The sequence below is a fragment of the Canis lupus genome, chromosome 7 (assembly GCF_048164855.1).
Source record: "Canis lupus baileyi chromosome 7, mCanLup2.hap1, whole genome shotgun sequence".
NCBI lineage: Eukaryota > Metazoa > Chordata > Mammalia > Carnivora > Canidae > Canis > Canis lupus.
Genome location: NC_132844.1, coordinates 1,740,908 through 1,766,886, shown reverse-complemented (window position 1 = coordinate 1,766,886; position 25,979 = coordinate 1,740,908). Strand labels below are relative to the sequence as shown.

Below are 25,979 nucleotides of genomic sequence, written 5' to 3'. Positions count from 1 at the left end.
AGAGAGAGAGAGAGGCAGAGACACAGGCAGAGACAGAAGCAGGGAGCCCGACATGGGGCTCGATCCTGGGTCTCCAGGATTACACCCTGGGCTGAAGGTGGCACTAAACCGCTGAACCACCCAGGCTGCCCAGAAAATTTTTTTTTTTTTTTAAAGAGAGAGAACACAAAGGGTGTTGAGGGAGGGAAGAGGAAGAGAGACTCTGAAGCAGGCTCCACATGCAGCTCAGAACCCCATGTAGGCCTTGGTTTTGTGACCATGAGATCATAACCTGAGCTGAGACCAAGAGTCAGATGCTTAACTGACTGCACTGCCCAGGTGCCCTAACATCATTTTTCTTTTATTTTTTAAAAATAATTTATTTACTTATTTGAGGGAGAGGGATTTGGAGCGGGGCTGTGGGCAGGGGTAGAGGGAAAGGGAGAAGCAGATTCCCAACAGGCAGGGAGACCAATGTGGGGCTCAATCCCAGAACCCTGGGATCATGTCTTAAGCCAAAGGCAGACACTTAAGCAACTGAGCCACCCAGGCGCCCCCATTTTTCTTTTGTTAGGGGCAGGGTAAGAGGTATCACACCCGGGATGCCTGGGTTGTTCAGTGGGTTAAGCTCTGACTCTTGATTTTAGCTCAGCTCATGATCTCACGGTTGTGAAACTGAGCCCTGCAATGGGCCCCATGTTCAGTGTGGAGTCTGCTTGTCCCTCTTCCTCTGCTCCTCCCTCATCCACGCATGCTCTCACCTCTCTTTCTCATTCTCTCAAATAAATAAATAAATAAATAATAAATAAATATCTTAAAAAAAAAAGGAAAAGATATATTCAGTACACAGTGCTAATTCTAGGGGCAAAATTACCTATCATTAGTTTTTGAGACAACCTACTAAGAGGATTAATGTGTATAGTGCATCTCCAAGAAGCGAACAACATAAAAGATAATCAATATCAACAAGCTGTATGCTGTGGGGTATGTCAGCTAAGAAATTGGTATGCATAATTATAAGAATTTATTCAACACTGCTTAAGGCACAGAAACCTTAGCTAATAAATACAAAGAATGAGGATCACACAGAACAGTTTCTCTATTTTGAAGTTTTAGTTTATACCACCACTTAGATCAGATATGTCTTCCTTAATTCTATGCTTGCCAAATTCACATCTGAGTATAAATTGATTTCCCATGGATTTGGGTTTTGGGCTGGAGCCCAGAGCAAGGACAAGTTTACATACCCTCTTCATAGTTTTTCTTCCATTGTAGCTATTTTGTTTTTCTTTTTCTGAATCTTACATTGATCTCCCGATTTTATTTTTCAGGGCCTGATCTCTTTACGTCTTGATATTTCAAAACTATGAGTAGATTCCATAAGGTGCTGATCTTACCAGCATGGCTTAGGCTCAGATTGAGGCTACCTTCCAACTTTACCAAGGCTACTACGTCACGTCAACTATTTGAGGTTTTCTTTTGATACTTGAAATGGTCAAACTGTTGCATTCTACACATATTTCCCTTTGCCCTCCCTAAAAAGCATTAGAGACTAACCAACCAACAACAGAAAACCAGCCAGTTATTGTTAGCTCCTTAGACTTTCATTCTGTTATTGGTTTCTGTTGTGGTATAACAAGTTACCCCAAAATCGAGTTGCTTAAAAGAACAAACAGTTGCTAGCTCACGTAATTTTCAAGCGTCGGGAATCTGGGAGTAGCTTAGCCAGTCGGTTTTGGTTCAGAGCCACTTACGAGGTTGTAGTTGGAGTATCGGCAAGAGCTGGCTGGGGTTGAAGAACTTGTTTCAAGAAGGTTCAGTCACATGGCTGTGCTATAGAGGCTTCACTTTCTAGCTGGACGTTGGTTGGAAACCTCAACTCCTCCCCACGTGGGCCCTCCAGAGAAGGACTCCTGACGTGCCAGCTAACTTCCCCAAGAAACCAAGCGAGGAGGAATCCACAATACATTCTTATGGTGTCGTCTCAGAAGTGCCCCACCATCCCTTCCACTTTATTCTACTGGTTGGAATACACCCAAAGAGTCATTGCACCCAGCTGACAAAGTGAGAGGGGAATTAGGCTCCACCTATTAAAAGGAGGATACTGAAGAATTCGTGTGCACGTTTTAAAACCACTTTACCTTCTAATATCTGCGGTGTTACAACAGGTCAGATGACACCTTCTGACACCCGCAGGGCTACAACAGATCCCTGCAGATGGTCCTGACCCTACGATTTTCTTTCTTTAAATCCAGATGGCAGAGAGTAACTGAATTATCTTCTAGGGGTTACCTTTCCTCATGTTACTTCACTGCTCAAGGACTTAAAGAAGTTTCCTGTAGCTTCAGGTTGACTTCAGATTGACTTCAGGTTGACTCCTCTGTCTACTTCTGATGCTGCCCATGACCTTCTCCTGTATGATGAAGGCTGACTTTCAATATGGACTGAATCTTGTCATAAAAATCTCACTTCTGATGGAAGCATTCTAGCCACCAGATGGGAGATCGCCTCAGGACACTGCAAAGACCAGGCTCGGCTTTTACCTTCCTTCTCAGCCCCCCCTTCCATCCCAACACCCACTCAGATCCTCTAACTCTTCCAGACTCAGCTGAAGTCCCCATCTTCTCGAAGACCTCCCATACCTCTTTCTTCTGAGACCAAAGTGCCATTACGCCTGAAGTCGCTCATGTCCTCAAAGGGCTTCTTCGGTGATGGTTGTGTTGTTCCCTCCAACGAGATCACGAGCTTCACAAAGAGAGAACCTATTTTGTGCACTTTTAGGTTTTCATAGCTCCTTACACAATTTAGGAAATATATGAGGTTATCAACAAACGCTTGCTTTTTAAATTTCTCTCGAACAGGAGATTGAGGAGTGTTTTCTATATACTTTATGTAGAAATAAATGGAAATATAGAAACAAGAAAAAAGGAATCCTACTTGTTCTCGGGGTATATATTCCTTCTTCTTTTCTTTGTTTAATATAGAAATTTAAGATGTCCAGCCAAAAGTTATCTCATGATTCCAGGCTGAGTTTAAAATTGGGAAATAATTCATAGTAGCAAAGGTTCTATTTGCAAGCATGAAATTCACAATGTTAGTATTCATATTGATGATGATTGAACCCAAATAACTTTTTTGGTCTCACTTTTCTTAAAAATATAGTTATTAACATAAAGAGAACATAAGGAATATATTATTACTTCTAGTTGCTCTGGGCACTTTACATGTAGAACAATTTGATTTTTAAAAAGCATTAATTCTACATTAGTTTTTTTTTTTTTTTCCCCTCAGTTCAAAGGGAATTCTTCTGTGGAGAATGTCTATTTCTCCAGAGCCTTTTAAAGAATATCTTTAAAAGTATTAGTTGCCTGTAGTGTTATTTTTTAGAAAAAAATATTCAATTCAATACTGTATTTTATGTTTTCGCTTGTTTCCTTTCAAATTGTTACTCCTTTTTCTAGGTAAGTAGTAATTATAGAAAGAAACCTTTTTTGATATAATTTTGTTTTTTTAAAAACTTTGTATCATGAAATATTAAACTACTTATATGAATTAATGTTTGAATTTAGTAAATTGTAATCCTAGACTATCACCACTGCATTTCTGATATAAAATTGTGTTTTTCATTGTATGTTATCCATTTACTGCATTGGTGAAATAATTTTGCTAATGTTTGTGACATTTACAGTAAGATTTGTAGATAACATTGCAGTGGTTTTAAAAAATTGTGTTTGTTAGATATTTGATTTTATTTAACAAAAACTTATATAGAACTAAGCACCAACAGCCATCCTAAATGCCTCACAAATGTTCATCTAGTGCTCATGACCGACCTATGAAGGAAATGCTATCTGCATCCTCATTTTGCAAATTACAAAATGGAGGCACAAGGAGGGTAAGGAATTTCAGTAAAGTGGGTTAAGGACAGGTTTTGAACCCAAGTGAAACAAGAGAAAGAGGTTTTCTTCTTTCTTTCCATGTACATTTGAAAGACTTAATCTGTGCAATTGCTTGGAGTATGTTTGGAGATAGTAGTTCACTGAGAATTTTATTAAGGCAGTGGACATAGTTGTATTTTTGTAGAAAAAAACTATTTTAGTCAGATTGTCAAAACAGTTTTGTACTTAGAAACAAAGTACCCCCATAATTTTTTTAAATCCCCTACGCCTTTGATTATTACCACATTCCCATTTTTACATATTGTTTGAGCTTTCATCTTATTTTTTTGAGTAGATAGCTAATGATTTAACTAGGATGTAATATTTTCTGCAAAGAATATAGTCCTTTGGTTTATTTATTAGTCTGCTTTTTTCTGTTGGTATATTCATTAATTTCTAGCAGCAAAATCTTAGTGTATCCTAGGAGTCCAGAAGTCCTGATCCTTCTTCTACTTATCTTTTTTTTTTTTTTTTTTTTTTTAATCTGTCTACTTAGGTTATGGCTGCTTTTTGCAAACTTTTCACTGTTTTATCTTTTTCTGGTGCAAATAACTATATGGTGCTCACAGTTAATTGCTGAAAAATTCTTGGTCATATTTACCAAAGAAATTTATCCTATCTCTTGAGAAATCCAAAGAGCCCCCGAATACACCTTTAATGAACTACACATATATGCCACTTATTAATAAGAAATTATAGCAGTTACCATTATCATTGTCCCAAAGCATTTAAAGTATAGCTGATTAACATAGATCTAAATGATTTGTCAGTTACACTTAAAAAATACTGTACATTCTAAAATGATTTGTATTTATAAATTTAGGGTAACACTCAGTAAACTTATCCACAAAAGCAGTAAAAAAAAAAAATCATGTTGTCCTAAGACTTTCTTCTGTTTGCTTGTGGTGTCTTTGTATTCATGTGGTGACCTTGAATCAATAACATAAATAAATAAATGTTTAATCCTGAGAGGATTTTGCCTCCCAGCGATGGTTTATAATCTACAATTGGTGCTCATTAATATTTTTAGAGTTGGTGTTTACTATATATGCCTGACTTTCTTCAAGGAAGTTTGGCAAATATTCTATTATAGTCAAAAAATTATTTCAAAGTCAACCTTCCTAAGATTTCTAGAACCATAAGGTCAAGTGTGTCCACAGTCCTAGAAAAAAAGAATTATACCATTTAAATAGCTACTCTAACATATAGAGTGGAAATGAATGGCTTCGGTAGATTTAGATCTACATGCTATTGAATGAACAAGGCCAATAATATAAAAATTGTGAAGTGTGTTCAAATTAGAGCCTCCACTTTCTGCACACATCACAAATCTGATCTTACAAGAGGGTCGTATCTCATAACAGTGGCAGGTTCTCTCTGCATCCTGAGGTTATACGAGATTATCAATCATATAATCAAAGTGTCGATTAATGTCTTTATTCAGGCCCTAAATGGACAGAACCACTTAATTAATTAATTAATTAATTAATTTATTTATTTTTAGAACCACTTAACTTTTGACATAAGAGACAGTCCAGAGGTTTTCATCAAATGAATATCACAATCGTGTGCAACCCATTGTTGAGGCCTATCAACTAAAAATCTCCTACATAATTATCACTCGTATAGATTAAAAAAATTGATGTATAAATAAATGAACAACCATTTAGATTGCCATTTAAAATCTGGGAATTCTGGATACATAGGTGATCCTACATAAGTGTAAAAAAATCCTCCTTGTCTGAGAAAGCCAATCAGATACTCACTTCTGAGAGGATGACTGTGTATACATAGCCCTCCACTCCCATATTAATCATTACATAAAACTCATACATAATCAGAGAAATTAAAGAAAGGTTCAAAATTAACATTCCATCTAGCCTCTGTCAAACTCCTTTAGTTTGACCAAGAGGATCCCAACACATTTGGGACTTTAGAGCTCAAAACCAGAACACAATATATGCTCTTAATAAGTCATGAATCTTTAGTTTAGGATATCTGATTACTCTAAGTTGGACTCTGTTTTGTATCTCGGTTAAAAAATATCATCTGATGTTTGAAACAAATTCTGCTGGTATTATGGAGTTCGTTCTGATCCAGTCTCTGCCCCCATCAGCTCGGGGCTGACTTATCTTGTGCCAGGCATGGTCCAAGAATGGCAGGCAGGCCTTGGGACTACTGTTAACCCTAGCTTTGAAGATTTGGTATGGGGTTTAAGTTGGATAAACAGGTCTCTGCCCTGCTCTTTGTTCCTGTGACAGTTGTTAAAATTGTACTTCGTTTTAGAAGCCTGCTTAGAATTCAGGGCAATTTCTCTTTATGGACCCTAACTTACTTTTGCCATCCTCACTCCTGAATCAAGAGCTCTGGTCTTAAATCCTGACCTTTGAATGGAATTCCACTACTTCTGATAGATGCCTTTGGTGGTGCCTGCATGTTCTGGAACTCCTGTGAAGCGGCAGCCTCCAGATACTACACTTCATCTTGGAGCCCCATTTGCAGGAGATTTGCTGAGCCTGAACTCTGTTTCCTTGTCCTACTTAATCTCCTGTCAAAACTCATGGCTGAGTTGATGCCTGGTACTTTTTCCTGCTCTGGTGGGTAGGGCTGAGACAAGGTCAAGACTCTCTCAGCCCAGACTTCCTGTTGGAAGTGATCAAACACACCACCACCCAGATTCTTAAACTATCAAAATATTTACTCACTAGATGTTCATTGCCAGCTATTCACACGGTCACTGTAAAGAGTTGTAGAACGTGTGGAAACAAAACAAAACAGAACGACCTTCTAATTCTTTCCTTTCCAAAGATATTCAAAAAAGCTGTTAGACAAATGAATAGTCATGAAAACACAACTATGAAAAACACTTTCCATGCAGTCAGCTGCAGATGCTGTGAATGCCGTATTTGAGAAAACTTCTTACCTTCTGGGGTACACTGGTAGGAACATCTCAGCAAAAATAATTTCCCACCAGGAGAATAAGCTAGGAGGAGAGCAAGATTGTAGGGGAAGGATATAAATTGATCATGGGATACAAGGGAGATGCTGGAAATAATTTGAATATTTTGTATGGGAGTTTATTGAGGCTAGGAGTGCATTGAAGAAAAACATCTGCGTCAGCTTAGGAATTAGCCAAAACCACTGTCTCTGGCATTGGACAGACTAGCATTGGAATCCCAGCTCTGTCATTTGGTAGCTGTCTGATATTGGACACATTTCCTAAATTTTCTAAGTCTTTGTTTCCTCCTCTTTGAAGAGGGAATAGCAAACATATCTCATGAATTTGAAAAAAAAAGTTCAGTATGCTAAGGCACCCATTACATGATAGCTATGTGCTACACCGACTAGAAACTACATTTCGAATGTTACAATTAGAAAACTATATTAGAATGCTGGGGATTATTATTTTGCCCTCTGGATCCATTCTTAATTTTCTCCATCTTGCTCTGTGCCTCAAAAGGTAATATTTGTAGGTTGCATAAACGAATTCTCCTATTCTTTAGTTTCCAATTAGCTTAAGGCAAAGAGAGGATTTGAGAGAGAAATTTTAGTATGGAGAAGAGTTAGGTCTGGAGTATTTCACTGGATCTATCTACCTACCTGTCATCTATAAAATATAAAATATAATATAATATTCTATATACATCTTTATCTCTCTGAATAAAAAGAGAGAGAAAGAGAGATGACTATTATTTATACATCTAAAGGAACAGAAGGAACAGAAAATTGGGAGAGTTACTTGTCCACCTATCTATCTCTAGATCTTCCTGTCTAGATTTTATTTAAGGAATTGGCTCACATGACTGTGGGGCCTGGCAAGCCTGAAATCAGTGAGGCAGGTCAGCAGCAGGCTGGAGGCCTTGAGAAGAGTTGGCTTTGCAGTCTTGAGTCTGAAGGGAGTCTGGAGCAGAATTTCTTCCGGTACTTCAACATCTCCTGTTGACAGGACTGACTACATAATTTGTGGGGTGCAGGGGAGACAAAATGTGGGGGACCCAGTTAAAAAAATTATTGAGACTTTCAAGGTGGCAATAGTAGAGCACTACCCCAAGCACAGGGTTTGAAGCCCGGGGACCTGTGTGACAGTAGGGATGGCAGGCCCAAGAAGCCAGCCCTGCGTGTCCACTTGCCTGAAACCTACCCACATGTGTGAACATCTCCTTATTAAACCTTTTCTCAATTCCCCTATATAAGTGTGTCTGTTTCGCGTGAAGACCCTGATGCACACAACCGGAATGGAAGCAATACCAGGATTTGAGAGTCAAAGCTCAGTGACTGTAGAATTGGTCTATTCATCCAATCTTTTTGATGAGTTTTATTTTCAGAAGAATGCGTTGACTGTGAAATATTCTGAAAAGATCAATGACCCGAATCCATGGAACCTGGAAGCATTCTCGTAAAGAAAGGAGGATTCCTATCTACAGATGGCCAGGGCAACAACTGTGGAAAATGAGCATGAGTTTATTTTGTACTTACTAGATGTCCCCTGCTTTTTGAAAGTTTGAATCATGCTCCTTTGGTTTTACAAAAGTCCTACACTACTACCTGTTTTCAGTAACCAAAAGAAAGCTGAGGACGTTTTTCACTTTTACAATAAAAGTTGAAAAGCAAAAGTCGTGGTGAGCATTTGATCGCCGTGAGCCCTTACGGAGGTAGCGCGCATCCCAAGCAGGGAGGGCGGCAGGACCAGGCTCCCTGCCCTGCTCTATCCTGCGCATCTCAGCAGCTAGGACCATAGCTTTGAACTGTGTTGGGGGATCTGAGCTTTATCTCAATTTATTTCATGTATCTGTTAGCAAGATGTCTTTGAAAGCATCAGAAAATCCTAAAAGAGGTTATTTTAGGGGTCTGGGAAAGCTCAAAAAAATTTCCTTATAAACAAATGGTAATTGCTTCTTTGCTTTATACCACTTGGGCTTAAAAAAAGTTTTCATAGGAATGATCTACTTTCAGATGGCAAGGGGAAATCTGTATTTATTTGTAATCTAAAAATAATATTTCTTTGTCAAACATCCGGACATGATATTAGAGTACTTATTAATACCTTAAATTCCTTAAAAAGTTTTCCATGTGAATTCTAATCACTCACAAGCATTGTTTTTTGTAAATATGATGGCTGCATGTCTTTCTTACCCTTCAGGAACCAGGATCCTGGCAATTCCCGAGTCTTCTGTGTTGTTGTTTTAGGTGGTAAAGTGGCAAAGATACTTGGCAACAGGTTTCATTTGCCTAAGTCTAGTCTATAAAACGTGGCCTCAATGGTGCTTAAAAAAACCCACAACTTTCTTTCAGAGTTGTCATACCAAAAAAGAAGAGTCAAGAGATCGCTGGTAGAATGCTGGAAACCTGGCACAACTGGGGGTCATCCACATCTCAAAGGGGCCAGGCAATCAGAAATCCCCTTCTTAGGACCTCTGGGTTGATGTTAGTAGGACTCCCTTTCTGGAAATTCTGGAATGGCAGCTTTATCTTCTACATGATGACATAGGAATGCTGTTTGTATCTCTCTCTCTCTCTCATCTGTCTGTCTGTCTCTCTCTCTGCTATTTATTGGCTCTAGAGAATATTATGCCTTAATTTACTTAAAAAAATAATAAGTTGTTTTTCTATATTAACCCAAAGCAAACTGTTTAAGGAAACCTTAATAATAATGGCAATTTGAGTGTTATGTTCATTATTATGCTAATGACCATATACCAATGTTTAAGAACATAGTACTATTTTAATCAACTACAGAGAAGAAAATTACATAAACAACATATTTTTTTTTTCCCGGACATACAATTTTCAGTAGTGGGAAGAATGTTATTCACTTTAAGAATGGCTGATTCCGATGTTTATATAATATGGAAATTGGTGATGACTCAAAAACAAGAAGAGAGAGAGAGAGGATGTATTTTCTATCAATCATATTAAACACCATTCCCCATTTTTTCCAATGTTGGAATAAAATTGAGTCTGTCACTTGTCAAAGAGCCACGCTCGGGTGAACGAATGAATACACTTGGCTGAGCCGTTTGGAGCGCAGGGTGGCTTCTGTGGCAGGAGGAGGAGCAAAGACTGTACACAACGAGTCTAGCAGGCCGAGCGTCTCACAAGAGGTGGCAACTTTGCATTTGTAATTTGTCCCCAAGACATGATAGGAAAATCTGCAGTCCGACAACTCGCTTTTCGAGTCATTGGGATGTTTCCTTCCTGCACTCATTCTGCATCGTGGTAGTTTTTGTGCCATTAGTGTCTACTATGGTATTTTTACAGGTAAAAACAAAGGCAGGGCAACAAAATGGTCACGCAGGTGGGTGGGTTCTTGCCAGAGGAGAAGCTCATCCCGTCAGAACAGCACACTGCGATGCCAGGACCACATCCAAGCCTGGCTGCTCTGACCTCAGGAAAGTATCAACGTTCACCTCTAAGCACCTCTAAGCGCCGCATCCTTTCTTGGACATGGGACACAGGGCCAGAAAGAGAAAATCCACTTGGGGATTGAAAATATGTTCTCTTTTTGGCACTTCCAAATGCGATGTAGCCTTTTTCAAACCTAAACTACTCGTTCTAGGAGTTTCCAATGGCTCTCTGGTCCTCACACTACATATTACCCCCACGTGCCCTAGAAGCAGCTTATTTACACATTTTGGACCCCCGTGTGGGCAGATCTCAGCTGCTCCAGAATGTGACACCAAGGGGGATGCATTGATGGCCGTTCTCTCGTGCTGGGTGCCTCTGAGGCTGGGAACATAAAACACACCAGCCCCCAAATCCAGTCGGTGTCAGTCTCCTCTAAGCTGCTGGGGCAGGTGCACTTTCCCGGCCCGTCTGTCCTGGATAGAATATATCGTGACTGCTCTTCCAGCCCCTCTCCCCATTTTTCACCAACACATGCAGATTTCTGCTATTTGGCCACTTTTGTGACTTGCATTCTTTCTTCTTTAATTTTCCTCCATGGATATATACACCTTATTTCAAAGTATTTCATTCTATGTTTAAATTTCTAAAAAAAAAAAAAAAATCTCAGAATCCATTCTAAATGAATACTTCCTATTAAAAAAATAAACTAGCATAACAAAACATTTTTAGAGTCCTGTGTAGTAGATCTCAATTATGTAAAATCATAAAACTTTCATTTGGAAGGTTTTTTGAACATGTAGTCTTAATTTTAAGTGACTGGGTAATATTCTAATATTCATCTCAGCAACAGTTAGACAAACCTTTAAAAGTGGAATCCCTCCATATACTCTACATATCTTATACTTGCATATCTTCTTTTTTTTTAATAAGATTTTTATTTATTTGAGAGAGAGTGAGAATGAGAGGGAGAAGAAGGAGAAGCAGACTCGCCACTGAGCGTGGAGCCTGATGTGGGGCTCAATCCCAGGACCCTGGGATCATGACCTGAGCCAAAGGCAGATGCTCAACTGACTGAGCCACCCAGGGGCCCCAATAGACTTGCATATCTTAGGTATCTTTTAATTCTTCTGCACTGATCAATGGTAGGTCAGCAAGTGTTCCGGGAATCAAAATATATTCACAATCAAGACTGACCTATATTAACTGACCTATAGTGACTATAACCGTTGAACATTTCTCCAGAGATCTACATTATTGTTTATTTGCAGAGATTACAAATACACCAACCAAATATGAGTTTTGATTAATACCACACAGGTTCCCTCCCTGTTTTGCCAGGCTCGAACCACAACTGCTCATCTGTGTTCACTCTGTTAACTTACTTTCATTTATCGGTTCAGCTGATTAATCTCATAATGTTGTTCCATCCTCAGTGTATGTAAAGAGACGGTTACTTCTATCAGGCCACAAATGGTGTCCGATTCATTCATGCTTTTGTAAGATCATTTATGCTTTTCAGATTTACCTGAATATCTCTAATAAGAAATTACTCTCAGTTTACTCCAACTGAATAAACAATTCCCTTATGCTTCTTAATTTGGTTCTAGAAATATAAGGGACTGTGCTCTTCTTATTAAAATAATAATCACAATGTTTATGTCTGTCATGTAGGGAAACTATAACACATGGAAAAACAGCTCCTGGTAGGATGACTATTTAGCCAAAAGAACGCAATCCCAGAGTTGATAATCAGTCATTTGGCAGGAAGCAGCGAGAAAATGTCAATGTTTTCCTTGACTGGAAAACTCAAGAGCTTGGGAAGAGCTGAATTGGGGGACTGATGGTTTTTCAAGGGTAGAGAATAAAGAGTCCTTCTTCAGGACTGTTTTGATTTGAGAAGGGGACAAACTAAGAGCATAGAATTGAAGTAGTGACTAATTATGCGCTAATTTATCCATCCCATGGAAGGGTATCTTCTGCTCTCAAGGGTTTTGATGTAGTTGGGAAGAATGACGAAACATAGCATGGCAACATGTAGCACTGACTTACAATTGTGAGATTTTCTTCTTCCATAGATGGTAACTGACCCACCGCTATGTGCTAGGGGGTGCCCCCGGTGCGGCTCAGACCATGCGTGCCCATGACATTCAGAAAGCCCGAGATTGTCGTGGAATGGAATGGTCAAGGAGGCTCACAGCAGAAGCTGCACTGATCTGGGTCTGGATGGATGAAAGGAGCTCAAGGGGTGTAGAGGCAAGCAGTTGGCATGGGCGCACCACGAGGGAAGACAAGGCAGGGGGAAATGTGTGGGACTGAGCGCATCTTTGTCAGGCTGCGGGCTGTGCAAGGAGATGGAGGACACAAGACTGGAGCAGCAGCTGAATGCACTGCATTGTACTTGCCCTCCCAGTACCCATTCCCCCTTTATCCCATAACTGATCTGGCCCTGAAGGGGGGAGGACTTACTCCAGCTCATAAGTAAAGAAAGTCTCTTGGAAAAGCTGAATTCAGAGATAAAAGGTGGGGAGGAGGGGAAGGGGACCTGGGGGGGTGGTATTGGGGGGAGATGGTAAACGATGGCAAAACAAGCTGCTGATCAGTCATATTAAGCCAACTAATGTCCTGGGAGTTTGGTCCTTAGGAAGACGCTATGAATATAAATACAATTTTCATAAATTAAAAATCAGTACGGGATCCTCAGAAGTGGATGGTGGAAAACACTTTCTACCTGAGCCTGCGAGTCCCAGGCAATGCCCTCTTAGATGGTGCTCTTGACGCTGTCTGACCTACCCTTCCCACCTCCAGCTCTACGAAGTCCAAGCAATAATCCTCACGAGACTTACACCGTGGGGGAGATTTGCTTGATTTATTTGCCTCAGAGCAAATAGGAGATGAGTAGAGTAGTAACTGGACTCTGCCTTCTGTTGGAAGAGGAGGAAATGTGTCCTTTGAGCTTTTTTCGTCAGCTCCCTTCCCAGGCTGAATCACCTGCTCCTTGCCCCAAGCCGCCGTTGTCCGGGGGGCGGTCAGCACCGTGCACCACAGGTCAACACCAACCTCACCTTTTGATGCCTCCTGCCTCTTTAATTGGTAACTGCTAATGATTATCATAGGTTATGTGCATCTTAGAATCTCTCCTCTGCTTGTCAGTAGGGGAATGTCAGGAGTACGTACGTCATCCTGGGCTTGCCCAGGTAAGTATTAATTTGGGGCTTTGGTTCTCAACCAGGGACAATTTTATTTCCCAAGGGATATTTGGCAATGTCCAGAGACATGACTGGTCATCACACTGGCGAGTGTCCAGTGAGTAGACACAGGAGATGCTAGGAAACATCTTATAATGCCCATGACAGCCACACGAGAAGAAATTATCTAGCCTTTCATGTCAATAGCACCAAAAACTCTGGTCTAGAGCTGGGGACCCGGCTGGCTTCTTAGGACTGGGAACAATGCAGTCTCAAAGGGCCACACATTCCGAAGGGGCTTAGGTTTCATGTCTGCGGTCACTATCAAAAATCTTAATGATTTAATTTTTGGTCTTGTGTTTTATACATGGAGTCCCATGGGACAATGGAGCTGGGCGCTGAGACTTGGACTCCCAGATCCCTCATGTACAGATCTGCTTTCCTTGACTTCCTCCTTCCCCTGAGACAGCTCTCAGCCACCTCTCACTGCTCCCGCCCGCAGAGAAGTCTGGGGGCAGGCACTGAGAGAGCAGTGGATGGGTATATGCACCTGTGTGCTAAGTCACCCCAGCAGGTCCTGTGGGCCTGTGGAGGTCTGCCCTCACCCAGGACTCTTCTCATAGTCAAGAGTGGAACTTTAGGTAGCAAGTGAAAAACCAACACTAGTAGATGGGGTAGCTGGGTGGCTCAGTAAGTTAGGCGTTCAACTCTCGATTTTGGCTCTGGCCATGAGCTCAGGGTGGTGAGATCTGCATGTCGGGCTCTGCGCTCAGCGGGGAGTCACTTTGAGGGTCTTTCTCTCTGTCTCTTCCTCTGCCCTTCTTCCATCCCCACCGCCCCATTCATGCTCTCTCTCTAAATAAATAAATAAAATCTTAAAAAAAAAAAAAAAAAAAAAAGAAGACGAGGTGAGAGAGAGGGAGTGGCTGTAGAAGAAAGGAACAAGCTTCCCCCACCACCTGTGTTGTTTAAACAAGGACCCTCAGATTTTTATTTGCACTAAGCCTAAAGAATTCCGTAGCTGCCCATGGCTGGGAACACACTATTTTTAGATTCTTGATTGCTAAGCAAGTTCTCCTCAATGAAAGTGTTCTTTTGGATCTGATATTTTTCTTGGAGATCCCAGAGAGTCCGAGCTATATTCTTTGGGAATCTAATATTTGTCTATTGACTTTTAGGGAGGTCTCGCTCTACTATACAATATAATTTTAATGCCTAGAAGTTTGGTGTGGATAATACGTTCTCCTGAAACACAAGCCAGTAGCTAATTTGTGCATTACTATGTTTTGCTTAAAGCAGGGTACATTTTTAAAGCATATTGTGTTTTTTTAAATGTTTCGTATGGAAGTTTAAAAGCACAGGAAGTAAAAATCCTTATTTCACAGCAACTAGAAGCATCTCAATATTTGTGTTTGTTCAGCGGATTGATCAGAATGATAGTTAAGACCGACAATTTGATATTGAGAATGTACAGCTTTGAATGATTGAATGTTGGTCATCTCTCTTGCCACTTCTTAATGTCCGTGTTGGATAGGTTTTGCTTTCTTTTGCTTATTTTGCTACGAAGCTTACTTTGGAAGGTGATATCATGAAAATATTTTTGATCTGTGTAGAAAAATGAGTGGAAAAAAACTAATCATTTGAGATCACTAAAAATCATTTATTTTTTTTTTCGCAGTGTGCTATAGAAAATTTTTACTTTGCTTTTCATGAGAAACTTTCATTTCTGGGAGTTTTTAGACCCTCGGGGGGGAAATTAAACTGCTATACACAGAATTGAGTTAATGTTTTCTAAAGGTAGATGTATTAGTGGTGAAATTGATAATTGGAGCTTGTTTCTATGGGGCATGTGTATTCCATGACAGCTCATCTTTGGTATCTAGGGAGGCTTGTCAAAATCTGTGTGATATGTGTCTGTATTATAAGGACTTTAAAGCCTCAAAACCATATATCTTTGTCTTTAAGCAATTTTCTGCACGTCCAGTGGAGTGTTCAGATATGGGTTAGAGACAGTAAGATCTGATTTAAGCTCATGAGGTTTTGGTGAAAGCTCTAGAAGCTCATTATCTTCTCTGATGTGTTGCGGTTTATATCATTATCTGGCAAAGTAAAATTGAAGCCACTATATAAGTGCCTTTTCCTCCAAGCCTGTATAAGTGCCTTTTTCCTAATTGAAGATTCAAACTCATTTGAAGAATTGCTTGAGTCTTCTGGAAAATAAAATATATCTTTAAAAAGCTCTAGCTTGTCATAAAAAGAAAAAAAAACACAGCAGATATCAAACTTCAATTCCAAATGGGCTACGGCTGCTATAATTAAACATTCTTTATTATGAACGTTAAATTCATTGTGAGAAAATAGGAGTGATTGCTTCCCAGAATAAGATACGCTTTACAAGATTTTGCAGTTTTGAGGTAATGTTTTACTATTGTAACAGGGGAATCCGAAATGGGGAGAACGCCCTTCGTAGATGTTGGATGTAGATATTAGAGACATAGAGTTAGATATTTAGTGCCGGCTTCTGCCTACAGGTAAAATACATCATCTCTGTTTATTTTTGAGATGTTACTTTTCACAGTGCTGTTGCTTGCCTGGTTAGAAAGACAGATGGGTGACCTGGAGTCATACACATTGATTAGGTGACGGCCTATATTCCGTACAGTGGCTGGGGCCATGGCCTGCAGGATTTTCCATTGTTGGCAGTGGCTTTGCCTTTGCAGTATGGACAATATAATGGTTTTCTACAAATTAAACCATTCTGTCTTCAGCTGTTGCAGGCCGGTAGGTTCTGTTGACCCCAGGCACTTCCAGAAATCAGCATCTACGCAGTGTGACTTGTCAAGCTCTGTTTCCCTTCCCTTTCTTCTTTCACTTGGGTAAAAACTATCTTGTATGTTTATAGTTGGGACAGTGGATTCTGAGCCAAAAGGGACATTATTTCTTTCTTAACATAGTGAAGGGATACCTATATCATTATTATTTATCTCGTCAAGGTAAGTATTTGGAAAATGCCTTCCTCTTCTGTTCATACAGGAGAGAAGATTGCAGGGAGCACCTCCTAACATGCATTTTTCATTCGAGTTTAGATGTTTAGTGCAGGAGAGTAGGCGGAGGTCTGTAAGAACCTGGGTAAGCATGGTTTTTTGGAATCTGACAACTTGACACGGCAGTGTTCCAACCTTAAGTCTGGGGGAAAATAGACATTTTGGAGATCAAGGTAAGGTTTGAAAGCCTGCACAGGTCCAACATGCCAATGATTCCTTAATCAGCTGATCGATATATTCATATTTAGTTCTAAACTTATCCCATTTTAAAGGTGGCATTTTAGCTGCTGCCAAATTCTTCCAAATGCCCCAGCTATAATCTTCAGTTTTCAAACTATTCCTTCCACCTATAATGTCTGAACTATATTTATTGGCCTATTTAAGACCTTAAATAAATGACCTTTTATTTATTTTTATTTTATTTATTTATTCATGAGCGAGAGAGAGAGAGAGACAGGCAGAGACAGAAGCAGGCTCCATGTAGGGAGCCTGATGTGGGACTCGATCCCGGGTCTCCAGGATCAGGCCCGGGGCTGAAGGCGGTGCTAAACCGCTGACCTTTTAATAAGACCTCATAATAAATGACCTTTTAAATAAGACCTCAACAATAGCTTACCTAGAATTAATTATTTGTAAGATTCCAGATATTAGTATAAACCTGCTATATTTGTTGTAAATAGTGTGGCCTACAAAGTTGAATTTCATTCAAATGGTTGCTTACTGATGTTTTGTATATTGTCTAAAAACTGATTTAAAAAAACAAAAAAACAACTAGCAGTAGTGGGCACTTAGAGAGTATATTTTTTTAAATAGGAAATAAAACATACAAAATAGAACTTATCATTTTACTTGTTAAGCATATCAGAAAAGGCTTCTATGCCTTCACTTTTTTCATCTGTCTCTCTGACGATGCCGTGTGGTGCTGCTCATCTCTCCATCTTTATCACTTAACAATGTACTCCCAGTAAACATTTCGTGAACAAAAATAAAATCTTTCCGACCTGAAACTGAGCAGTGAAGGCAGAGCTCTGCGGTTCTCCCTCTGGACTTTCTGCCTGAGAGCTTGGTTGGCCGTGTTTGCCAAGTAGTGAGCACATGAAGGAAGCAGAGCAGTGTCGTCAATGTACATTTTGGGGTTGGGAGGGAGGTTTCGATTAAATTTGTGTGTTTTTATACACTTGTGCACCTGGAATTTTGACACCTGGAGAAATATTGGGGGAGGGGGTCGTGTAAGGGCTGATAATTCATACCTTGGTGGGTTGCTACATGAATATTTCTCATTCCCTATTTTCCTCCCAACCTGGAAGAAATTTATATTGTATCTTCCTTCTTAATGGGGATTTCCAAACTGTCATTTCTTCCTCTTTATGTGAAATTTTCTCTCCACCCTGTCCCACAGTGAAGGGGCTTCAAGGGGTAAGCGGTAAGCATCAGATCACTGGCAGGACCAAGTAGATGGGGAGTTATTTAAAAAAATATATTCCATTGCATTGATTTTCAGTGTTTAAGGTCAAGCTATTGACAGGCCAGGAAATCTTTATTATGATTACTGGATAGAAGGTTATTATCTTTGGCTGTGTCAAGAAAAAATTATAGTGGCTAGAGATTGATCTGCAAAAGAGTGCAGAGATGGTGCAGGTTAATGCCTCCTTTCACAAGTTGGGGTCAAAAGATTTTGTCTGTGTTTGATGAGACAAGTAATAAAGATTTAGGTTCACCATTTGTAGCTGCACAGATCAGTAGGGAAATTAGAAGAAAAATATAATATTATTTAAAGAAGGGATGGATGAGTAGATAGAAGTCAAGAGACGACTTGTAAAGTTAGTAGATCAAGAAATAGAGCTCGAATCTTTCAGAGTAATGGATGACCACCAGAAGGCTTAAAAAAAGATTTTTATTCATTTTTTTTTCAAACGGCTGTTTCTGGGGGGCTGTTAGAGGGGCAGGGGAGTGAATTTGTGATTTAAGCTGGGCTTTTGTGTATACTTTTTAAATATTTCAAAAAAATGAAGTACAAAGATACGCTGCCCTTTTTATATTGTTTCTTCTTGCAACTGACTCAGAATCTTAAATGAAAATTAAACAAACAAATATGATGACAATAACCATGAAATCACAAGGTGGCTCTCCCACTAGGAGGTCAACACTATCTGTTGCTGGACTAAGAGTTTCTGACCCTTTTTCAGTTCTCTCGGTCACCCTCTCTCGATAAGGGGATAAACACTGTCCCCCCCAACTTCCTGTAGCTAAACCTTCTTCATCCTTCAGATTTTAGCTTCCCCTGAAAAGTCTTCAGGATCCCGTTAATTTGGCCCCTAACAAAATTCCAAAACATCTCATGAAGGGTCTCTAGCAAAAGTAATTGAATGTGATTTTCAATTCACAGAGAAACGTGGGATCAGCTCTTCCCACCTCAATTCGACTTCACTCGGTATCACAAGGTATAGATACTCTTTGCCGTTCATGCAACAACTATTTATTGAGCATCAGTGTCCGTATCATCACTGAATTTATAATTTGGTTGATTAAACAAATAAACGGATTAATTTGTCATAAATATTAGGAAGGAGAGCAGGGAGGTCTTTTGTAAAAGGCGAAAGATTTATGCGATCTGAAGAGAAACCAGAGTATAGGGAGGTCTTTTGTATGTTGGTTTGTGACTGACGTCCTCTCTGTTGGAGTGATTTTTGCGCCGAAATCTGAAAAACCAGAAGAAGCCGGTCCTCTGCGGAGCACCAAGAAGGAGAAGAGGACGGCAGATGCAGGGAAGACTACCCACAAAGGCCTCGTCTATGAAAAGAAATCGTGTGTTCATGGAGCTGAAGGGAAGCCAAGTTGACTGGATGAGAGAGAGTAGAGGGAGAAAGGACGGGGAGCGTCACGGAGACTCAGGTTCTCTTGAGAAACTTCGAGGGCCCTGACAGGCCTCTGATCTAACTGGGCTGCCCTGGGCTGACACCGGACACAGCAAAGGTCTACTTTGTGTATTGACCGATCATTCTGGCCTCCCTGTGGGCAAGGGAGGAGAGTGGGGTGAGAGGAGCCCCCCCCGGCCTGCTGCTGCGCCTCGCCTCGCCGAGATGGAGATGGAGATGGAGACGGAGACGGAGACGGAGATGGAGACAGAGACGGAGATGGAGACGGAGACGGAGATGGAGATGGAGACGGAGATGGAGACGGAGATGGAGACGGAGATGGAGATAGATGGAGACGGAGACGGAGATGGAGACGGAGATGGAGATAGATGGAGATGGAGATAGATGGAGACGGAGACGGAGACGGAGACGGAGATGGAGATGGAGATAGATGGAGATAGATGGAGACGGAGACGGAGACGGAGACGGAGACGGAGATAGATGGAGATGGAGATAGATGGAGACGGAGATAGATGGAGACGGAGACGGAGACGGAGACGGAGATGGAGATGGAGATGGAGATGGAGACGGAGATGGAGATAGATGGAGACGGAGACGGAGATGGAGACGGAGATGGAGATAGATGGAGATGGAGATAGATGGAGACGGAGATAGATGGAGACGGAGACGGAGACGGAGACGGAGATGGAGATGGAGATGGAGATGGAGACAGAGACGGAGATGGAGACGGAGACGGAGATGGAGATGGAGACGGAGATGGAGATGGAGATGGAGATGGAGACGGAGATGGAGATAGATGGAGACGGAGACGGAGATGGAGACGGAGATGGAGATAGATGGAGATGGAGATAGATGGAGACGGAGACGGAGACGGAGACGGAGACGGAGATAGATGGAGATGGAGATAGATGGAGACGGAGACGGAGACGGAGACGGAGATGGAGATAGATGGAGATGGAGATAGATGGAGACGGAGACGGAGACGGAGATGGAGACAGAGATGGAGATAGATGGAGACGGAGACGGAGCCGGAGACGGAGATGGAGATAGATGGAGATGGAGATAGATGGAGACGGAGACGGAGACGGAGATGGAGACAGAGATGGAGATAGATGGAGACGGAGACGGAGCCGGAGACGGTGGCGGCCTCAGGACAGCGCTGGGTGGAGTGGATGGGCTCGCACACGTTCTGGACGGCCGGGCCCTCCGACTTATTTTCATGCACTCTGTTCGCTCAGCATCAACGGTGGCAGTTTCCTCTTCTTGCAGGGCTAGACCCTTCCTGTCCTTGATCCGTATCCTCCCCTCTTTCGTGCCGCCCTGATCTCTCCCTTATCGGCTGGCCCCTTTCAGGAGCACCTTCCTTGCTGTCTGTTTTACCTCAACATGGGCACAGGGTCGGGTCTCTCCCATCTTTATAATCTTTTCGAAACCTTCTTTTCCAGGTGGTACCTGCCGACCTCCTTCCATTCAGAATCTTGCTCTTCTCTACTTTTTACTAATCAGGCTTCTGCTTAAAGTTATGTCCCCTAGGCTCTTACTTCACCCATAAAGGCCAAATTAAGTGTCTCACTTTTATTTCATATCCCGCTTGGTCTCTCGAGGACAGCATGAACCATTTATCTCTTGCATTTTTGCTTTATTTCCTTGATTCTTCTACTGTTTCTTCCCCTGTATGTTTCAAAGATCGGTATATAATTGACGACGTCCCTTTACTCCCCTGCCCTTAAATACTGATACTCCGCATTGTTTGATCTTTCCCTCTTTTCTTCTCTTGATCTGTGCAGTCTCTCTGGATTGTCTCCACAATCCTAAAGTCACCATTAAGGTTACTTATTGCTGATAAATTCCAAACCTTTCCTTTCCAGCCCTAACATCCTGACCTTAGTCTATATTCTTTATTGTCATTGATTGCTCTCTCTTTCTTGCCCCCCCCACCCCCCACAGCTTAATAATATGCACTTTCTTTTTCTCTAAACCTTGATTGAACCAAATATCTATGATTCCTAAGGGTATGATGTTGGGTATAAACTTCCTGTTACCATAGAGCCACCTTTGATGTAAAAACTTGAAATACGCAGGACTGGAGTGTAGGGAAGGAAGCAAGTGGATTCAGGTTAACTTGCTGCTGGTTACTTCCTGCAGAAACTGTGAGTTGGTTGCAAACCTTGGCAATCGGCTAGCCACTGTAAATGCATGTTTTAAAATTTGCTATTTAACCACTTGAATTTCAACATTTTTTAAAAAGGTCTCTTGAATCAAAATTCAATCTTGAGTTAGACATAGGTGACATATTTATTTGGTGGCTAAAAGAATTCTGTCTTGCATCAGGAAATCTTGGATCTCTTGACAATCACAAATGCCTCCTTTCTTACCGTGTAAAGGCAAACCCCTGAAGGCAACGACAGATTTCAGAGCAGATATTCTTTTTTAAAAAGATTTTATTTATTTATTTATTCATGAGAGACACAGAGAGAGGCAGAGACACAGGCTGAGGGAGAAGCAGGCTCCATGCCGGGAGCCCAACGCAGGACTCGATCCCGGGACTCCAGGATCACTTCCTGAGCCAAAGGGAGACGCTCAACCGCTGAGTCCCCCGGGCATCCCCAGAGCCAATATTCTATAGATATATAAAAATATTGCTTTAAATACAAAAACAAAAAACAACAAACAAACAAACAAACCCCCCCCCCCAGAGGCACAGAAAGAGTCAGAACGGCAAAAGGAAAGGTAGTACACAGCCTCCTGTCAGATCACCTGAGTATGCAGCTCAAATTACTTATCTTTTTCATACTTTTGGTAAAAGACATGACTTCTTAAAGCCTAATGCTCATCTATTTTTTTTCAAGTAAAGTGAATGTCAGGTAGCATAAAATTAAACATCTTAAGATGAACAATTAAGTGGCATTTAGTACATTCACGATGTTGTGCAACCATCCGCTCTATCTAGTTCCAAAACATCCTTATCATCCCAGAAGAAAGCTCTGCACCCGTTAGCAGTTAATCTCCATTGCTCTTTACATCTAACCTCAGGAAGCCACCAACCTGCTTCCCCCTTCACCTATTCTGGCTATTTCGTATAAACAGAATCATGTGGCGTATGACCTTTCGTGTCTACCTTCTTTTATTTGGCATAATGCTTTCCAGATCCATCTATGTTGTAGCATGTGCCATTCATTACTTTATATGACTAAATATTTCATTTTAAGTATATACCGTCATTGATTCTGACCGAATAACATTTCATTGGTTGTATACACCACAATTTGTTTTTCCATTTATCCACTGATGGGCATTTGGGTTCTTTTCACCTTTGGTCTAGTGTGAACAGTACTGCTATGACTATGCATGTACATGTGTTTGTTGAGTACCTTTTTCCCCATTCTTTTGGGTATATACTGTGAAAGAATTTGTAATCTGAAATAGAGCCAGAGGATATAAAATGGAGAATCTCATACATGTATCCTCAAGAAGACAAGAGATTGATTTCCCATAAATGCCTGATTTACAGAAAACTGATAGTGTTAGAATTTCCTTGGATGGTGGAGGTTGATCAGAGGTTGTCTTGTATCAACCTTGAGAAGTTTTGCCAGAGGCACAAACAAGAGACGACCCAGGTTGTGTTGGTCTCACGAAGTGGACTGAATTGAGCTTTCTTTGCGTAACTGGACTGATTTAATGTGCTTGGGCAGTTTTCAAGGCTGGTCTCCATTTGTCTTTGATTTTAACTGACTCTCCCTAAATTCCCTCCTCTTTACATCCCCTCACTTTTGGCTGAGCTCTGACTTTATTTGGACTCTGTTTCAAGGCTTTATCCGTTCTGGTGATTACTTGGTTATTTTCTTGTTGACAACACACTAGAATTTCAATACAATTCCTTTGGAATTCTTGAGGAGAAAAACAAAACAAAAGTAATAATAAAATCAGTGGTCATGAGTAGCTGAGCAAATAAACACTACTAGAACATTTGCCACCTCCTTATGAGAGACTTCAGTCTCCAACACCAAACCAGACCAAACCAAAATAAATTCCTCTGCAAGGGTGAGTTGGTCACGGACAGACCACATTTATGATAGGTCATCTGCCAACTGAAGGCAGTTTTCATGCAACAAAGGACACCAGATGGTAGGGTGGACAACTGGGGCAACGTTCGTCTGCCAGGAGAAATAGTACCCCATGAAAAGCACACTGTGAAACAAAACACAACTCTCTACCCTGAGAACACAGGCATCAGGCTATTTAGAGATTTTTATTTCTTTTGCTCTCAGTAAATACTCTGAAAAATGGAATTTCAGTCATCTAAATGCTCTATAGGTAGCCTTCCTTCGGGGCCCCATCAGTTTTAGGTTCAAAAATTTTGGTGCCTCCACATAGGGACCTCATTCAGAACTTCAATGCCCTTTATGGGGAACCTGCAAACTCTCCAAACTTGTTTTCCTTTAGCTATTTTAATTGGTTCTAGAGACTTCTAAATGTATTCAGAATTCTAAAGTTGCCTCTTTACAAAGTGCTATTTATAAGTTAACTGAAGCAAATGAACAACTACAAGCAGATTTTAAAAATGTATCTGGGGCTTCTTCCTCAGAGCACCAGCCAGGTCCCCCCAACTCCCTTTCTTTATTTGACCTCCCCTTCTTCTCTAGTGCTAAACTGTTTTCAATTTTGGCTGCTTAAAAAAAAAATAGAGAGAGAGAGAGAGAGAGAGAGAGAGAGAGAGAATTAAGATAAAAAATTCGTGATTTGAACCCAAAATCGACTTTTCTATTTTCCTTCAGACATTTGCAGTTATTATAACAAAAGACCATCAGAACACTGGAAATACAATTGTTGTGCACTTTAAAAAAAGAAGGAAAAAATTTAAATGGTAATTGCTCTAGACTTTAAAACATCAAAGGGAGAAAGAGCCTTTTTAAGTACAGATTGTTATTGAAGTTCCCTTGACAAAATTAATTGGCAAAGAGCTCTAATTAATTGGCTTAAAGAAAATCAAATATTTATATAAACTAAGTATATTCTCAGAAACATAGAAATAAACCCAAATGTTTTTCAAGTTTACATGATCAGGATAATCTTTGATAAACGAAGTGGTTAAGGGTGGGTCTTTGGCTCAGGCCGTGACCCCAGGGTCCCGGGATCAAGTCCCACGTCGGGCTCCCTGCAGGGAGCCTGCTTCTCCCTCTGCCTGTGTCTCTGCCTCTTTCTGTGTCTCTCCTGAATAAATAAATACAATCTTAAAAAAATAAAACAGATATGTCCTTAGAGTGATCAACATGAGGTATAATACTTTTATTCTTTCTTGATTTACTGAAAATCAAATAAGCTCATATTATCTCTGTTACAAAAATTGTCAGCAAGAAAAATAACTTAAAAGGTTGGCTAACTCCTTTAATGTATCATGAAATCTCTAAGAGTAACCTAAATATGATTGTTAAAAACAAGTGATTTAAATAGACATGAATGGAATAAGAGTTTCTAGGTGACCTTTCAGCAAATGGTTTCCAAAATCTTTTGGTTACTGAAAACTTTAAAGTTTTGCTAAGTTAAGTTAAATACTGAGTTAAGTCAAATTTATTGGGTTTCTAGGTCATCTCCAAATAAAGTCAAGTAAAATAAGTCAAAATACGGAACCGTTCCTAAAAATGGACTTATCTACTCTTGACTTCCTGTATAGAGGTGCTAAAGGTGTTTGGGTCTATTAATAAGCATGTTTTGTGTCACACTGAAAAATTTACTAGGAACAAAATATACTTCTAGAAATTATAAAAATGTGTTTGTGACTTTGCTAATTTGCCACAGGATCCCAATATATATGACACGCAATCCACAGTTTGCCTGGAAGGCAAAGATTACAAGTAGGAGTTGGAAGAACTGGGATTAGGGAAGGACGTGCAGGGGCCCACTGCTGTGCCGGCTTAGGGGCAGGATGTTAAGCTGGAGGCCCCTCAACATGTCATTTTGCAAAGGTCGGAGGGTACAGGATGCCACTCGAGACCCAGGCACCCGGGACAAGGCCTGACTGGGACTCCAAGAGGTGGACTCTCTGGGAACGTGACGAGAATGAAGAGTAGAGCACTGATGATTGATGAAAGGACATCACCATTTCTAAGAATTAAGGAGAGTAGAGTGTGTGCTTTTGATAAAAGAAGGCATGAAGAATGGAGGCGCACTTTGGTTGAGAAAAAACAAAAATCGTTTCATCCCAAAGTCAAATGACCTTTTCAGAGTAAGAAAGGGAAAAAAACAAACAAACAAAAAAGATAGGACAAAACCTAGATAGATGTAGTTACGGTGCAGAAGGTCTGTGGAAGGGAAATCTTGGGAAGGGAACTTGGTGTGTAATCCAACTAAGATTGGAATGGATTTAAGTTTAAAAATAAAGAATTCTTACTATCAAAAGCACATTGCAACAAAATTAGAATTTAGGTTTCTCTCTGTTTAAAAGATGAAGATTATTCTTAGATTATTGGTTGGCAGTAAATAAAAAATCATAAGCGAAGGTTCTCTTTTACCTTTTAATTAATCTGCCTAGAAAACAAAGATTTTATATTTTATCTGAATAATCTCCTTGTGCTTTAATTGTTTAAATAAACCCAGTTTTCTCAATATTAAGAG

The 25,979-nt window shown here is 40.5% G+C and overlaps 1 long non-coding RNA gene across 2 annotated transcripts in view; it reads left to right on the top strand.

The window, feature by feature from the left end:
- The window catches only part of LOC140636200 (uncharacterized), a 73,449-nt gene that overhangs the window by 18,550 nt on the left and 28,920 nt on the right, over window positions 1-25,979 (top strand). The window contains exon 4 of one of the 2 annotated variants that reach the window (XR_012033496.1): window positions 8,112-8,485. The exons of the other annotated variant lie outside the window; for it this stretch is intronic. This is a non-coding gene — a long non-coding RNA (uncharacterized lncRNA). Of the gene's footprint in view, window positions 1-8,111; window positions 8,486-25,979 lie in introns of those variants that run through there. 2 annotated transcript variants of the gene reach the window in all.